The 13,598-nt window shown below is 49.9% G+C and overlaps 1 protein-coding gene across 1 annotated transcript in view; it reads right to left on the reverse strand.

Annotated features, from left to right (window-relative positions):
• The window catches only part of LOC123858718 (uncharacterized), a 180,283-nt gene that overhangs the window by 34,540 nt on the left and 132,145 nt on the right, over positions 1-13,598 (reverse strand). Inside the window, exons 5-6 of the mRNA XM_064587442.1 lie at positions 2,714-2,786; positions 1,970-2,119 (exon numbers count right to left, since the gene is read on the reverse strand). The gene's annotated coding sequence lies outside the window, so the exon portion shown is untranslated. The remainder of the gene's footprint in view (positions 1-1,969; positions 2,120-2,713; positions 2,787-13,598) is intronic.

A 13,598-nucleotide genomic window follows, 5' to 3' on the forward strand; every position in this document is an offset into this window, starting at 1 on the left:
CTGAAAGCCCTGGGCGGCCGAGAGAAGTACACTGAATAAAAGAGGAAGGAGCCAAATTATAACCTCTCCGACTTGCATGGGGATTTTCAAGGGGAAGGCTGGGGCACCTGAGGACAACAGGGGGCCCTCCTCGCTTTCCTCCCGACAGGATAAACACTTTCCCCTGGTCTTCCCTCAAAGGGCACTTTCACTTACGCTATCACAGCTAATCCTCAAGACAACCTCAAGAGAAGCATTTTTAGCCTCCTTTTGCAGATCAGGAAATTGAGATTCAGCAAGGTTAAGTAACCTGGCCAAGGTCACACAGGCAGCCAAGCAAGAGCTCAGACTTGGACCCCAACAGGCCTGACTCACCAGTGTGTAGCTGCTGGGACCAAATTAATCAACGGGGTCCAATGTGCCCAACTTAACTGACAGGGTCAGCTACTCATCACCGTCTCAAAGGTCCACGGCAAGCCTCTCCCCCTCGCTGGGTCTCTACAACCTGGAATGAGGAGGAAGCCTGGCGGGCACAGAAATTCAAGGGAGAGAGTGGGGGCCGGGGGGGGGGGTGGCGTGTTCTGGTCAGGGGACAGGCAGGAGCGACAGAACGTGGTAAGTGTGGGCACAGTAAGGATAGGCGGCTCATTGGGGAGAGGTGGCTGTCAGCACACTCTACACTCTTCCATGCCCCCCTTGCTTCAGCAACACTGTTAAGGCTGATAATGCTTTTTGAAAGTGAGTATCACTTTAAGATGGTTCCACATTACTTAATAAAGCCACTCATTCTTTTTTCCTTTTTAAAGATTTTATTTATTTATTTGACAGAGAGACACAGCGAGAGAGGGAACACAAGCAGGGGGAGTGGGAGAGGGAGAAGCAGGCTTCCCGCGGAGCAGGGAGCCCGATGCGGGGCTCGATCCCGGGACTCTGGGATCATGACCTGAGCCGAAGGCAGACGCTTAACGACTGAGCTCCCCAGGCGCCCCAAGCCACTCATTCTTTTTAACAGCTGCATAGTATTTCATTTCAGGACACATCATGACTTAATCAACCAATCCCGAACTGAGGGGCTTTAAAAAGACTGTGTCTCATAAAGACACACGGACAGGTGAAGCACAGAGTTTGCATAGGATACTACAACGGTAGATACCTGTCGCACACTTGTCACAGAAGGTACAACACCGGGAATGGATCCTAATGGACTAGGCGAGGGGTGGGCATCGGCGGGCCCCCATCTCTTCCACGGGACAATCCTATGGACTCTGGATGCTAATGACGTCAGTGTAGACTTGTCAACTGTAACAAGCATCCAACTCTGGTGTGGGATGCTGATGGTATGTACATGGGGACAGGGTGGATATGAGAGCTCTCTGCATTTTCGACCCAATTTTTCTGAGACCCTACAATTGCTCCAAAAAATAAAGTCTGTTTAATAATAATAAAAACCAATCGATCACACAAGTGTGAGTCACAACTGGCTCAATTCTATTCTGTTTACTATTGACTTTCTTTTCCCCTGAGTTTGGGTCATACTCTCCTGCGTCTTAACATACCCAGTAATCTGATCAAAAACGAGGCATCGGATGTCAATAAAATAAATAAATCGTCTTATCATTTGCCATTTCTGAAGGTGCTATTCACACCATCTGCACCTGTGTATGTGTTTCTCAAGGAAAAATTCCTAGAAGTCACCCAGTGCCTTATAAACTCGGTTTTTCCTACCCTTCTCATTCAGCAAAGTCTCAATACTGAGCCTCGACAAGCCGGTGGCTCCCTGCATGCCCACCCTCCTCAGGCCTTGGTGGGACTCTGCTAAGAGGACCTTACTACTCCGTGTGAGCAGCAACTGCCACTTCCACAAAAGCACATGAAGAAACAAACATACTTCACTTTTGGTCGCCAAAAACCCACTCTTCCTGCCACTTCCTCCTCCGGACCCTGGTGACTTCATTCTGGAATCAAAGTGAACACTAAGCAAGACACCAACCTCTCTTCATTCAGGCCATTCCTAGAGCTGGTCAACATTCTTCTTTTCCTTCTGGGCCCTGAGATGTTCAAAAATGCAGATAGCCCAAGGCTGGAGAGAGGCAAATCTCCACCGGAGCTCAGGACTCTGCTAAAATCACAGCCTGACAACCTAGGAAAACACAGTAAATATCAATTATGCAATTTGGAGCCTGGGGCACCTTGAAGAAAAGCATCTATTACAAACAAAATCCTCTGATAATCAGAAGATAAAGAACACTTATCTCCCCGGCTGAAATGAAGAAGAACCTAAGGTAAAGGAGGTCATCCTACCTGGGAGAGGTTGGTATCCACTGAAGACCACAGTGGATGCTGAGGGGTGCACAAACATGAGTACAGCAGAACCCCTCCCCGTCCTAAAGGATTCAAGACCCACCAAGCGTCCCGAGAAAAAGGCTGTGATCCATGTGGTCACAGAGGGAGGGACCAAGAGCTTTGGGAACAAAGAGGGAAGCAGGCACTGTGTCTTGCACAAGTTAGAGAAGAGGATATTTGAGCTAGGTATTGAAGAGTAGGGGGTCACCAGGCAGAGAAAGGGGAGGGGACTTTCAGATGTCTTAACATCATGTGTGACATGGAGTGTGAAAGAGTGGCCAGTGGCCAGGCAGTAAAGGGTAGCCCTCATGCTATGTTAAGAAGTTCCACTTTTCCCTACAGATGCAATGGGGAGTCAGAGAGACTCCTGAGCAGTGGAGTGACAGATTACCTCTACGCCTCATCAACACCATGAAGGGACCCTTGGCCACAGGGGACCCAGTGTACATGGTTCCCAGGTCATCCTGCAAAGCAACAGACATAGTGGTCAAACCAGTAGCCTCCAGAGCCAGCAATCTGTCTTCAAATCCCAGCTCTGCCACCACCAGGTTGCGAAAGTGGCTTATCTAGTCCAGTCTTCCCATCTGTGAAATGGGGGTAATGGCAGCAGAGGTTTCACTTAGTGCTAGTATGCGGATGGTGAATTGGATAAAGTTGATATATGTAAGGCGCTCACACCAGTGTCTGGCGCATGACGGGGGCACAACATGTGACAACTGGGGGGGCGCTGCTCCCATCTTCCCTTTCGCCCCGATTTCCTCTTTCAGCACTGTCGTTTCTTCTGAGACATGAGCTGCCCTGAATCTGAGCAAAGGTGAGCAGGTTTCAGTCCAGGTTTGCTTTAGGAGGGCTGCAGCTCTTGTCTGAAATAGACTTTGAGGACTGCTGGCTTCTCATGAGCTTCCCAGCATCCCAGTAGCAGGTGACATCTAAGACAGTGGCTCTCAACACTGTTGCATCGAAGATTAATCTGGGGAGATGTTACAACCTCAATGCTCAAGCCCCATTCCCAAGACAGAATCTTTGGGTTGGGGCGGGGGGGAGTGGGGTGGGGTGGGGAAAGGCAGGTATGGGGAATTCCTGCAGCGAGATTTTTAAATTCCTCAGGTGAGTCCAGCATTATACCCCATTTGAGAACAACTGATCTAAGGGCCGAACTGAACAAGGAAGGGAACCATGGCAATGTTCTGGAAAGTGCTGCCATCCTGAGTTGGGTAATCTCCAGAAGGCACCTGGCTCCCTAGGTTTCTGCTTCCTCACGCACAGGGCAATGCCTGGGCACCTTACCTCTTCCTGGGATGTCCCACCGAGCTTGCAAATGCGAAAGTGCCCTGGATCACTACGATTGTGACAGAGCTGTCAAAACTCTTCTGGAAATAAGCAAACCCATGGAATACCAACACATACAACCATGTAGGGACATGCAGTGGAAAAAGCCTTGGTTAGATGCACAGAGCTGGTAACCAGTTAAGGTCTCTCGCTAACCAAAGATGTTACTAGCAATCCCATCCTTTTTGTCTTCAGCTTTGTCCACGGCAGACCAGGGATAAGAACTGCCTTGCCAGTCAGACAAGGGGTCTGTGAGGTGCACATAGGAAGACACAGGTCACACTATGAAGGGTCAGGCTACTGTAAAGCATTTTTATTCCACATTTTCTAGGTCCTCCAGGCAACATGGAAAGTTCCAGAGAGAGAAAATGCCCCCTTCCACAACTGTTGTAACGGAGAGTAGGGAGGAGACAAGGAGCAGTGCCGGCCACAGGAAAGCTTTCTTCGCGGCAGGCTGCAATGGACCCTGTCAGGGTCCAAGTGGGGATCAGTGATAGGCCAGGAGAGCAGGGTGGGGCCGAGGGCGGCTCCAGGGAGACGTTAAGATAGGAAATGCTATCTGGGAACAATGGAACCACCATATCGTTGTCCTGGCCTGGATCTGACAAGCGGGGATAAGACTCCAGGAAACATGTCCCTCGACAACTGACCAGAAGTGGCCCCAACAGACCACTGGCCTATTACTTTGGTTTTGCATCCATTCCTGCATGCACCCTGCAGTGGGCATACATCCACCATGTACCAAGAACTGTGTTAGAAGGTGGGGATGCAGGGTGCCTGGATTGGGGGGGTGGGGGTAGGTGAGTCGGTTAGGTATCTGCCTTCAGCTCAGGTCATGATCCCAGGGTCCCGGGATTGAGCTCCGCATCAGGCTCCCTGCTCAGTGAGGAGCCTGCTTCTCCCTCTCCCTCTGCCTGCATCTCTGCCTGCTTGTGCGCTCTCTCTAGCTCTCTCTCTCTCTCTCAAATAAATAAATTTTTAAAAAAAGAAGAAGAAGGTAGGTATGCCAAGATGAATAAGACCTGGTCTTCACCCTCAGGAAGGACAAAGGACAAAGACAAGGCAAACAAAGAAGTAACATTTAGGTACAACACTATGGCAGTGTGTTGTGTATTTCATATTTAACTTCTCAAATCCTCAGTGTCCCCTCCAAGTAAGGTACTAGCTCCATTCTACAAATATGGAACCTTAGGCTTCGAGAGGCAGGTTACTGGACACGGATCACACAACAGTTAAGAGGCTGGGCTCCCGTTCCGATCCAGAACACTCGGGCTCCTTCCCCCACAGCTTAGTTCGACAACCCAGAGAATCAAAAGGCAGTGATCTTTCTCTCTCTCTCTCTCTCTTCTCTCACACACCTCTTCCAGGCACAATGTCCGCATTTGGAGAAAGTTTAAGCACCGTAAGAAGCAAACAAGAAACACAATTAGGCACAGCACGCAGCCTACGCTTATGGCTCAATAAATACTTAAGAATCAGAATCCAAATATAATAGCATTGGAGAAGCAGAGCAGAGGTGCGAGGTGTTCGGGACGTCGCAGACCCGGGCCTGAATCTCAGGCTCAGGATTTACACCTCCCTGAACTTCAGGGGCCTCGTCTTAAAAATGGGAATAGTATAACCTACTAGAGGCCGACTGGGACGAGGTCCACACAATGGGGACAGTCTCCTGCCCTCAAGACCCCTGCACCACGCCTCGGGCTTGGGGGACATAGAACAGCATGTGTCCCGCACAACCAGGAGAGAAGCTGACCAGTGTCAGAAGCTCCCGCTGAGTCTGGAAACGGGCCCCACGCGAGGTGCCCGACGCCTTCCACACAAGCCCGCTTCACCCGGACTCGGCAGCGCTCGAGGAAGGGGCATGTGCTCACTCCGGGCGCTGCATCTGCGCCAGGCCTGGGCCACCACCCCACGGAAGCCTCTTAGGCAGGCTTCTTCTCTTGACAAGTTCACACTCCCTGGTGAACAGTACTCAGAAAAGCTGGGGTACAACCAAATGGAGGTGCTGGGGCAGGTACAGGGAACAGCTGCCCCAAGGGGCTCTGACTTAACCTTGCCTGAGTCCTCACCGTCCTGTGGGCACCAGTTAGTTTTTATTTTGTTTATTTTACCAGCAGGGAGGCTATCCCGGTTTGAATTACAGAATAGAATATGCCTCCAGATTCGACAACTGCTAGTAGCTGGGTGGTCTTAAGCTAGTGACTTTACCTCTCTGGGCCTGAGTCTGGGCCTGGACGTTATCTTGAAAAATAGACACTCATCTACTCAAGAGATATTTACTAGGTCCCTACCTGTGCTCCAGGGAATACAACCACTGGGCAAAATCAACAGAAATCTCTTCATGTGTGGGGCTCAACAGGGATGGGGGAGGCAGAGAGCCGACAAACAAACAAACAAGAGGGTCAGGCGGTGCTGAGTGCTCCAGAGATCCATCAAGAAAGAACGGGAATGGGAGATGGGGCGTGAGGTGGGTACTGTTTTGCACGCATGGCCAGGAACGGCTTCTGTGACAAGGAGCCATCTGAGCTGCGTGTACTCTGTGCAGGCTCGGATCCAGGTAAGGACAGGTGTGTCCCATGGACTAGCTCACTCCACCCTCTCCAGCACCCCTAGAAGGAAGCCAGTGCCCCTCTCCCCACTTTACACAGGACAAAGCTGAGACAGAGAGGTACAATGCCTCGCCCAAGGGGACAGAGGGGGATACTCGGAAGCCCAAGCTCCAAATGGCTTATGCTAATTCTTCCATTCCCAGAGCTCTGTTTGTGGGCAGCTGACGCTCTGGAAATGATCACTGATCACCGTCAATGCGCCGCAGAGAAAGAAGAAGGTAGGGCGGATGAAAGGAAAAGCAGACATGGCACCTGGCACAAAACGTAAGTACTACATCCATTTGGAAGAACAGGAATATTGATTGTAGGCTCTTCTCCCTCTCTGTCTGTCTCTGATGGACACACTGCCTTCTGTCTCTTTTTATACTCATTTTTATGTAATTTCCTCAAGGAAGAAGGCCTGAGGCCCTGTGTCCATTTTAGACTGACTTCTGATTTGCAACTTTGTTCCAGGTTCTGCTCTCTCCTGTCCCAAAGGAAAGGGCCCTCCCATCCAGGCCATGAGAGCACCTTCTCCTTCCCACGGCCATTATTCCAGAGCCAACCCTGGTGTAATTCTGCTCAAGCCACAGCCTGGAGCAATGGGAAAAGGAGGAGGGCGGGCAGCTGGTGATGGTCCTAGAAGGTCCCAAAGATGCAGACAGGGTCATATTGATCCAAAGGCTGACTACTCCTTTGAAAGATCAGCTTCTACCTCAGATTCTCACACTCCAAAAGGCCAGAAAGAGCTTCTTTAAAAACATTACTGAAGGGCGCCTGGGTGGCTCAGTTGGTTAAGCGACTGCCTTCGGCCCAGGTCATGATCCTGGAGTCCCGGGATCGAGTCCCGCATCGGGCTCCCTGCTCAGCGGGGAGTCTGCTTCTCCCTCTGATCCTCCCCCTCTCATGCTCTCTGTCTCCCATTCTCTCTCTCAGATAAATAAATAAAATCTTAAAAAAAAAAAAAAAAAACCTGGTAAAACCAGGGGCGCCTGGGTGGCTCAGTCGGTTAAGCGACTGCCTTCGGCTCAGGTCATGATCCTGGAGTCCCGGGATCGAGTCCCGCATCGGGCTCCCTGCTCGGCGGGGAGTCTGCTTCTCCCTCTGACCCTCCCCCCTCTCATGCTCTCTCTATCTCATTCTCTCTCTCAAATAAATAAATAAAATCTTAAAAAAAAAAAAAACATTATTGAAGAACTTGCTTCTGGGGATTCACCATGATGTGCTTCTTCTCTGGCCTCCTATTGGATTGGAGCTCCTGGAGGCCAGGCCTCAGGATTCTGCCCCTACACCCAGCACCTGTAGGCCCAGCATGTTTGATGAATGAATCCACGGGATGGATGGAAGCAAGGGAAAGAGAAAAGGGAGAAGGGAGAAAGGGAGGGAAAAAGGGAGGTGTGAATTATAGGGTTAAAAAAAAATGCCTATTAGATAAAATCATGGGAGGTAGAGATAAAAGGGAGAAGTGGATAAAAGCAAAATGGCCATGGCACAGTTGAAAAAAACTATGGAATACTATGCAGCACTTAAAAAAGAACAAGGTGTGTGTGTGTGTGTATGCACACATCCACACGTCCGCACACACACAGAGACATACACCCACGAAAGACCTGTAAAAGATGTCGTTCAGTGAAAACTGAGTATATTGAAATACTCAATTCTCTGCAGCTCATACTGCTACGCAGTCCATGCAGCCAGACCCAGGGCGCTGGCTGGAGCCGGCCATAAATCCCAAGGAGATCAGCTGACCCAGCCCACTGCCTCAGGCTGACATTTCCACCCATGATGAAAGAAAAGGCCATGCCCTTTCTTCAGGGCTCTAGGCAACAGCAATCTTGTGACCCAGCTTCCAGTCTTGCTTTGCTCCCCCAGTTCCTTGAAAATACTTGTACTGGTTTCAAGACAAAATAACTCAAAGAAGCTTCATTCACCTGCAGGCCCCCCACCTGCCTGTGATAACTCATGAAGGACAATGCCCTCACATGGAGCTGTAAACTGAAGACCTAAGGGCTCTATCTGGCTACAGGTTTCACCCAGGGAATATTGTAAGTATTTCTGAATTCGCTGTCCCCACCTAAAATTCAGGAAATTTCATTACATTACACGGTCCAAAAATTAACTGGGCAGCCCTGGTCCCACACACACAGTAGCTAGCTGGGTAGCTGGGTGCTGAGAGGGGTGGGGAGCCCCTTATTCAGGGCACGTACCCTCCCACCGACCACCATCTCATCCCTCAGAGATCACCTAGCCCAAACTCGTCACAAAGAATCGCTGCTCAGAGAGGTGAGGAGACTTGCCCAAGTTCACACAGCAAGCCAGGGGCAGGATGGAAACCAGAACTCCATATTCCTCACACAAATACCTGTGTCTCTTCTAGCTGCCAGTTTGAACCAACTGCAGCCTTAGAAGTTAGATGATCCATTGACATCTGGCTAGAATAAGGCTTCTAGGGTCAAAGTCCAGCTCAGGCAGAAGTGATCCTCCTATGACACGGTGACCCAAACACACCATATCCTACGACAAGGGGACCCAAACACACGATAATCAGCCTGGGCCCGGTCATCTGGACGACTCTTGCTCAATGTTATTCTTTGCTTCATGGTTTCCACATCCAGAGAAACAATACTCCTCTAAAAATCAATTGTCCCCAGCAACCCACCTACAGAGTTCTTGGAAAATATGGGTTAAACATTTTGCTGCACACACACAAAAAAACAAGGAACAAAAAGGGTGAGGGAAATTCATCAACATGGCCCTGCACTTTTCATGATTCACACCAAACGTTTTTCAAGTCACCAAGTTCAAATGACCCTGTCCCTTGGGGCTGCAGAACTATTTTTACCAACACTTGCCAGTAAGGAGGCTCCACATGTTTTAATAAATGGAATTACTCAGTATCAGGAGACACAAAATGGCTTCGAGAGGGTGGGAGGTCAGGGGAACTGAAAATGTCCTGGAAGGAAGATGCCGGAATAATCAATTTCTGACACAAGAGAAGGAACAGCCGGGTGCCATGCCACAGCCCAGAACATTGGAGAGGCTGACTCATTGCAACAGAGCAGGCAAATAAATAGGCGGCCCCACTGGGATCATTTCCCGTTTCCAGAACAAATAAGGTGATAGAGGGCAGCAACCAGTCCTGGAGGATGCCGACACATAGTAAGTGCTCAGTAAATATTACGCGCACACACACACACACACACAGTTTCTGAATCTCCTGACTTGTGTTGGATAGCCCAATGGTCTGTTCCTCTCCTTATAAGCACTTGCCCTCTTGGGGATCACACCAGTCTCAAGGCTTAAATAATAGGACTCCAAAATACATATCCAAGTATTATCCTTTTACTCCATGCATTAGTCCGGGTTCTTCAGAGCAACAGAAATATAAATAAGGAATTGGCTCACCCAGGTATAGAGGCTGTCAAGTCCAAAATCTGCAGGATCGACCAGCAAGCTGACTGGAGACCCAGGGAAGAGCTCATGTTGTTGTTTGAGACTGAAGGCCATCTGGAGGCACAATTCCTACTTCCTCGGACCTTCAGTTTTTTTTCTTAAGGGTGTCGACTGATTGGGTGAGATCCACCCACATTTTGGAGGGTAAGGTGTTCTACTCAAAGTCTGATGTCAGTATTAATCTCATCCAAAAAAATACCTTCACAGTCACATCTAAACTGCTGGGTTTTTTTAAAAAGATTTTATTTATTTGTCAGAGAGAGAGAGAGCACAAGCAGGGGAAGCGGCAGGCAGAGGGAGAAGCAGGCTCCCCACTGAGCAGGGAGCCCGATGCGGGGCTTGATCCCAGGACTCTGGGATCATGACCTGAGCCGAAGGTGGACGCTTAACCGACTGAGCCACCCAGGTGTCCCCTAAACTGCTGTTTGACCAAATGTCTGGATCCCATGGCCTAGATGACTTGACATGCATTGTTTAATTTAATTTTATTTTAATTTTATTTTTTAAAGGTTTTATTTATTTATTTGAGAGAGAAAGAATGAGACAGAGAGAGCATGAGATGGCGGAGGGTCAGAGAGAGAAGCAGACTCCCCGCCAAGCGGGGAGTCCGATGCGGGTCTCGATCCTAGGACTCCAGGATCATGACCTGAGCTGAAGGCAGTCGCTTAACCAATTGAGCCACCCAGGCGCCCAACATGCATTTTTTTAAAAGATTTATTTATTTGACAGAGCGAGAGAGAGCATGAGTGGGAGGGGCAGAAGGAGAGAATCTTCAAGCAGACTGCCCTCTAAGCGCAGAGCCTGAGGCGGGGCTCAATCCTAGGACCCCGAGATCATGACCTGAGCTGAAATCAAGAGTCGGACGCTTAACCGACTGAGCCAGTCAAGGAGCCCCTTGACACTCAAAAATTAATCTTCACATTTCAGATGCATATATCCAGCTACTTCCTGAATCTCTCTCTTTGGATGTCTGATGAACATCTCAAACATAATGAGTGGAATCCTACCTGCAAAAGAAACAAAACAAACATTTCCCAAACCCTCACTGATCCCCTTAAAAGAATAAACAGAAACTTCACTCTCTACTTGCTCAAGGTAAAACCCCAGGACCATCCTTTATCTGATACTCTGTATCCAAGCCATCAGCAAATGCTACCTTCATGATACATGCATATCTGATGGCTTCTTGTGATTTCCTCTGCTACCACCCCCACACACTATTTGTCATTCCTTCCCTGGATTTCTGCAAAAACCCTGGGTTTCTGCCAGAGCCTCCTAACTGGTCTACCTATTCCCACCTTTGCCACCTTCAGTCGATTTTCAGCAGAGCAGCAGAATGAGCCAGTTAAAATGCAAGTCAGGTCTGCTCAGCAGCCTCCAATAGCCCCAACTCAACAGAGAAGAGCCAACGTCCCTGCCCCAACCCCCTCTGGACCATTTCATCCCTGAGTCTCTTCTGCTCTTTGTGGCTAGCCTGCCTTTTCCCTGGGGGGACGCCTGCCCATCTCACAGTGCCCACATGGGGCATTTCCTGAAGCTCAGCCAGCACCACCCGGCCTTAGAACCCAAGCGAGGGCCGTGAAGGCATTAGTGCAGTAATCTGAGGACAACGCAGGGTGGGAGCGATGCGTGGGGTTAACTAAAGGAGAGGAGGGTACAGGCGGGGATTTGTGTCTTTGAAAGACTTCCAAAGGCAGCTGGTGGGGCTTGTTCTCTGAAGTGCATTTGTAAAAGAAGAATCAGGTGGCTGCCAGCTAAGGAGAGGTGGGTGGAGGGCGGAAGGGGGAGAGGAGGAGAGGTGAGAGCTAGTACAGGGGCATGGCTATCTCTGAGTGCTCGCTGCCACACGATGCCATTTCACCCATCCCAGGCTGGAGGGATCCAGGCAACGGAGACAGAAAGGAGACGCTGTATTTGATGGTGGCCAGAAAGCCACCCAGTGGCCAAGAGGATGGGCAAACGCACGGTACCGGTGGGACGGCTTGGCAAGAGAGCTGACGCCCCCTCGCCATCCTCCCGTGCCCCTTCCCCCTCTGAAAGAATCTGAGGACAAAGGTTCAAAGGCTGCAAGGTCCCTTCTGTGTTCGGAGGCCTTGGCTGAAGACTTTTGGGGAGGGAGAGCGGAATCAACATCTTTCATCCTGCAGAGCCTGAGGCTGCCTTCAGAGGACCAGCCCAGCTACTCAGCAGGGCACTTTGGCAGGGAGGTGAGGTTCAAGGTCCCTACGGGGCCTTCTCTCACTGGGCCCAGTGAGAATGACCCTCATCACCTCTCAGAAACGCCTCTCGGTTAGCAGGACACTGTCTGCTACAGAGCATGCTCTAAGCCACGAAAAGTCTGTCCCTAGAGATGCAACTGATGGGAACCGGGCTCTGTACGCAACGATCCTGAGGGGCCCAAGCTAGGGCCGAGCAGGAACACAGGGCCGGCGAGAGCGTGACCTGATTACTCACAGGGTCTTGCAATTCCAGAGACAACCGCCCTCGAGCCCAGCAAAGGGCTGCACCTCTGTCTTAGCACTTAGCACTGCCGGGAATTCGACTGTTCCTCTCATAGCCTCCTCATTGTCATCATGGGTCCCGTTCCTGTAGTGGCCATGTGCGCTCCTCCCCGTGGTACCCTCGCACCCTGCGAAGTACCAGCCCCGTGGCGAACGCTGAATAAACATGAACTGAATAATAACACACTCAGGTGAATGAGAGGAAGACAGGATGGAGACTCCTGGAGAAATCTGGAGCTTTAAGGAACCGTCCATAGACACTGGATCCAAAACATGATTTCAGACACTGAATGGAAGTTTATAGCAGTGATTCCTCAATGGGGGTATTTGGGCTGTTTCTCAACTGGTCAGAAATTCTACTGGAAGCTGCACCTTCCTTTTCAATAAGGCCACAGAGAGCCCCCCAAATGTCAAGCTTCTCTGCTCGATCCTGGCCAGAATGGTATCAACCCAGTCTGGTGACAAGGATCAGAAACCCCAATGGGCGGATATTTTTAGGTAAGAAAGCGGGTTTTAGGTAAGAAGGTAAGCAAATGATTACCTGCCAAGTGAAGTTTGTTTAATTGAAACAATTCTCTTGCAAGGAGGGTGAATCAGCAAAAGGGATTTCTGGAGTTGCAAAGGTGGGGCCTTGCTAGGCTAAACCAGGGGTTCTTAATGGAGGATGCTGTTGCCCCTCACCCCCCAGGGAACATCTGGCAACGGCTGAAGGCATTTTCGATGGTCGTGACTAGGGACTGCTGCTCAGCGTGTACAGACTAGAAAGGAAGGGGGAGCTTCTGGCAGACTTTTCGACCAACTGAAAATCCTTGGCCTTTTATATCCTTCTATTCCAGAACCAGGCATAGGCCTGGGCTCACAGTAGGTGGCCCAAAAGTATGTTTTGCGTGCCTGAATACATGTATGATAGGGTTATTATAGAATCAAAAGGGATGATGAGTAGGAATGGACCCAATCCAGGTCCCATGTGAAAAAATAAGTCGTCTATCTACATACACGCTAAGCAGTGGTCCTTCGGGGAATAGCACTGGTGGTCAGGAGCAAAAGGAATTGCTTTTGCTTTGGGCTCTGTTACGGGTTGAACTGCATCCCTCAAAAAGATATGTGGAAATCCTAACCCCAAGTCCTATGAATGTAATCTTATTTTGAAATAGGCTCTTTGCAGATGCAGTCGAGTTGAGATAAGGTCATAGCAGATTGACGTGGCCCTAAATCCAGTGACGGGTGCTCTTATAAGGAGAGAGAGGTGCAGAGACTTTTACACACAGGGAAGAAGTCCAGGATGAAGACCACAAGCCAAGGACCCTAAGCTATAGGATTCCTAGCTACACCAGAAACTAGGAAGAGGCAAGGAAGGATCCTCCTCTAGAGCCTTCAGAAGGAGCACGGGGTCTCCCTAACTCGA

This window comes from Mirounga angustirostris, unplaced genomic scaffold (assembly GCF_029215605.1).
Source record: "Mirounga angustirostris isolate CCGP_5_RB_7025 unplaced genomic scaffold, mMirAng1.0.hap1 SCAF_4, whole genome shotgun sequence".
In the NCBI taxonomy this organism is placed as follows: Eukaryota; Metazoa; Chordata; class Mammalia; order Carnivora; family Phocidae; genus Mirounga; species Mirounga angustirostris.